This window comes from Bos taurus, chromosome 23 (genome assembly GCF_002263795.3).
Source record: "Bos taurus isolate L1 Dominette 01449 registration number 42190680 breed Hereford chromosome 23, ARS-UCD2.0, whole genome shotgun sequence".
Taxonomy (NCBI): domain Eukaryota; kingdom Metazoa; phylum Chordata; class Mammalia; order Artiodactyla; family Bovidae; genus Bos; species Bos taurus.
Genome location: NC_037350.1, coordinates 17,533,126 through 17,537,225, shown reverse-complemented (window position 1 = coordinate 17,537,225; position 4,100 = coordinate 17,533,126). Strand labels below are relative to the sequence as shown.

At 55.7% G+C, this 4,100-nt stretch overlaps 1 long non-coding RNA gene across 1 annotated transcript; it reads left to right on the top strand.

Moving 5' to 3' along the window:
- The first annotated feature begins 1,000 nt into the window (after positions 1-1,000).
- Positions 1,001-2,996, top strand: LOC132343620 (uncharacterized). The gene is made up of 2 exons (XR_009492542.1): positions 1,001-1,093; positions 2,607-2,996. It is a non-coding gene; the product is annotated as an uncharacterized lncRNA (long non-coding RNA).
- Positions 2,997-4,100: the final 1,104 nt, after the last annotated feature.

Genomic DNA, 4,100 nt, shown 5'->3' with positions numbered 1-4,100 from the left:
CACTGCTGCCAAGCCTCTGTCGTCCATCAGCCTCACAAACCCCACCACCCAGCCTTTGCCTGTGCTGTCCTCTGTAACAGCACCCTCTGTTCCTGTCCTTGGGGACGGCTGATGGCTCATACACCTCCTGGATGCTCTGGCCTTCAGCACGGTAGGTATGGCCACGTAGGATGCTTGTGCCTGGCGGTCTTGTGGTGAAAAGAGACCTCTATCTCCGTCTTCACCAACCTGGGCCACAGGGGCCAGGGAGGGGACAAAGGTGGGGGTGGGGACAGAAGGGAAGGTGGGGGGACCGTAGGTGGAGGGGAAACAAGAGGACGCCTCTGCCACCCTCTCCTCCCCCTCCACCCCCACTGTCGCCCCTTCCCAATCCCCTTGTCCCCCCCGGGGCCTCTGAACTCTTTTCCCTTGAAGCTCAGGGAAGCCTGGGAGAAGCCGTTTCCCACGGTCACAGCCTCAACCACCCCCACCCCCTGCTCCTTTGGCCACAGCCACCTCAGCCTTTGCAGAGCACAGCCTGCCCTGCTCTGTCCCTGCAGGGCCCCCTCCTTGATCCCGGGAGCCTGCTTCTGCGAGTGGCATCATCACCCCACTCCTCAGGCTGCCCAGTCATCAGGTCAGCAATTAGCTACTTCCTCCCGGCTGCATGAGGCCACCGAACGTCACAGCCCCTCCCCCTGCCAGCCGGCAGCGGGAGTGCTGGGGGGTGCCCCCCACACTTTGTAGTCTGTGCCAAGTCCTGGCACGACCTTCTCCCCCCCAACCCCCGCCCCTCGCCACAGTCTACCGAGCGCTGGGGTACTGAGCCTTTCATCTGGGGAGCCCGGAGCTCCCTGCACTCCTAGGGGCGGGAGAAGCCATGCTGCGGTCTCCCTCCCGCCCCCACCCCACCCCAAATCGCCCCATCCCATTGGGTGAGAACACGGCTGCTGTCTGGGTGGGGTGATGCCTGCTCAAGGGCACCGCAGCCCTGAGTTCCTGAGTGAGCGGGTCTGGGCCTGAGACTCAGGTGTGCCTGTCCCCAGTCACAGGCGGTTTTCATCAGGCTCTCACCTGGGCCGGGGGCTCTGCCGAGGATGGTGGCGGTGACCTGGTAAGTGGGAAGCGGTGGGGCGGCACCCTGTGGACACCCACACACGTGGGGGGCAGGCTCTTCTGAACCCCCACAGCGGCTCACACACCTGCACCAGGGCACACTCGCAGATGCAGCCTGCAGCCATGCCCCCGGGTATCCCAGGCAGGCAAACCCACCCGGAGGTATGCCGCGCATCCCCTTCTCCTGTGTACACACAAACCAGCCGACATCCTCACAGACAACAAGCTCACCACCACACCAAAATGAAAACCGGGACCCTAGAGAGGAGCCCAGGAAGGTGGGATGAGAGACCACCACCAGCCCCTCTCCCTCCACGGATCCTACCCCATGGGCCGGGGGTCTTCCTGGGGAAGGGTGGGAAGGGAATGTAGTGGGCAAGTGGGAGCGGCTGTGGTCTGAGTTTGGCGGTGGGGGCCAGGGATGGATTTCCAGAGAGAATAAGAAAGTTCCAACAAATATAAACAAATGTGTGGCATCTTAGGCAGATGGTCTAACTCCTTGGGGCCTCAGCGATTGCATCTGTAAGATGGGGATAATGAGGACCCTGTTTAAACTTGGTAGGGAAGTTTAAAGGAGGTGACCCCCAGCCCACATAACTGTTGAGGAGACCCTCCAAATGTCCTGTCTCTGGGTGGTGGGTTTGCCTACCAGAGCTGCCCTGGGGAGAAAAGCAGCTTTCATCCGGGGCCTTACCTGACCATGTGCTCACCGCTGGCTTTCTTCACTTCCTGGGGTCCAGCCCTGGTCATGTGTTGGGGCTGATGGGGCGCTGCTCCGGATTGGCCTGAGGGCAGGGCCTGGGAGGGGCTGACTGACTGCCCCGCCCCTACTTGACTGGCCCAACAGGTAGCTGAGTGCTGGCTTCCAGCCCAGGGAGGGGATGAGTCAGCCCGCACCGCCCCATCCAGGCAAATGGGGTTCTGGGGATGGGTGCTTGGGTGGAGGGGCCTTCTAGGAACGTTCCTGGAAGAGGACCTGGGAACCACGCTGCTGCCTGGAGCCACTGCCTCGACCTCCCGGGCTGTACCCAGCTCAGCAAACAGCCTTGTCCTTGCCTCTCACAGTCTTCCGCCCTCTTGACTCATGGGGCCGCCCCAGCTGGGAGCGTGGAGCCAGGCCTGTGGCTATCTCGCTACCTTGCCACGTTTCTCAGCCCTTCCAGAAGGTTGTCCAAGCCATGGACACAGGGCACACATACATACATGCTTTTGTACATGTGTCCACAGCCACATAAGCACAACCAGAAACACTCACACATATACTCTCACTCCTCCCTTACACTTATTCATACCCACATTGACACACACACTCATGTACACCACACACAAACTTGCAGAGTCATAATCACCATTGTGGGTTGAATTGTCTTCCTAAAAGACATATTGACATCTTAGTCCCCAGTCCCTTCAAAGGTGACTTTAGTTGGAAACAAAGTCTTTGTAGATGTAATCAAGATGAGATTTGACTGGATAAGGGTGGGCCCCTAATCCAATGACTGGTGTCCTCTTAGGAGAGATTTGTAGACACAGAAATACGGAGACCCACAGGGAAGAAGGTCACACGATGATGGAGGCAGAGACTGGAGTGATGTGGCTCCAAGCCGAGGAACACCAAGGACTGTCTGCACCCACTAGAAGCTGGGAGAGAGGCACTGAACCGACTCTTCCTAGAGTCTCCAGAAGCAACCAGCCCTGCCAGCATGGTGATTTGGGACTGTGACCTCTTTTATTTTTTTTATTTTGGCTGCACTGAGCAGCTTGGGGGATCTTTGTTCCCCAACCAAGGGTTGAACCCAGGCCCTTGGCAGTGAGAGTGTCAAGTCCTAACCACTGGGCCACCAGGGAATTCCCTGGCCTTCTTAATTATGAGAGAATAAATCTGTGTTGTTTTAAGCCACCAAGTCTGTGGTAGTTCGTTATGGCTGCCCTAGGAGATGAACACAATCATGCATTCACACAGTCACGGTGGCTCTAGACGCAGGGACGAGGTGGGTAGAGTCCCTCTTGGAGGCTGCTCTGTCTCTGTTCTTCTTCCCCTGTGATTGGTCCAGTGGACGCAAAAAAGTTCATGGTGCCAGGCAAGAGATCAATTATGTTTCATCCCTCCTTCCCTCCCTGGAGTTCTTAACAAGGCATTCCCTTTAAAATATGTTCTCAAGAATGGGCAGCCATGGTTATATGCACCAAAAGATGTATCTAAGGAGGCTGTGGCTGCTTTAATGTTATGAATTAAATATTGCAAACAACCAAACGTCCATCCACAGAACAGATCAATCAGTTGCGGCAGAGCTGGTCAATGGGAGGCTATTCAGCTATGAAAAAGAAAGAACTAGAGTTGCTGAAACAACGTGGATGACCCCCACAGACCTCACGTCCAATAAATTGGGCCAGACACAAAGAGTGAGTGCCCCAGGAGTCCTTTTGCATGAGGTTCAAGAACAGGCAAAGCCAATCTGTGCTGAAACAAGTCAGAGCAGTCACCTCTCTCTTGAGGGGACGGTGTTGACTGGGAGGGGCTTGAGGGAGCCTCCCGTGGGGCTGAAATACTCCGTGCTAGGTCTGGGTTGTAGTCACAGGGGCATACACACATACATGCACAAGTTCACCAAGCAATACCCTTCACATTTGTTAATGTGAGGCATGAATCTTATACCTCAATTAAAAAAAAAGTAAATTAAAAAAACTGGGTTGGGACTTCCCTGGTGGTCCAGTGGCTAAGACTCCACACTCCCAATGCAGGGGGCCAGGTCAGGTCAGGTCAGGGAACTAGATCCCACATGCTGCAACTAAAAGAAAAATATCCCTCCTACCGCAACTAAAGAACCCACATGCCACAACGAAGACTGAAGACCTCGCATGCTGAAACTAAGACCCAGTGCAGCCAAATCAATAATTTTTTTTTTTTCAACTGGGTTTCTGGGAAGTCAATGACCAGAAGTCACTGCATCGGATAGCATCTTCTGGGGTGGGTGGCTGCAGAACCTGCCTTGTCCCCCTGTTGCACT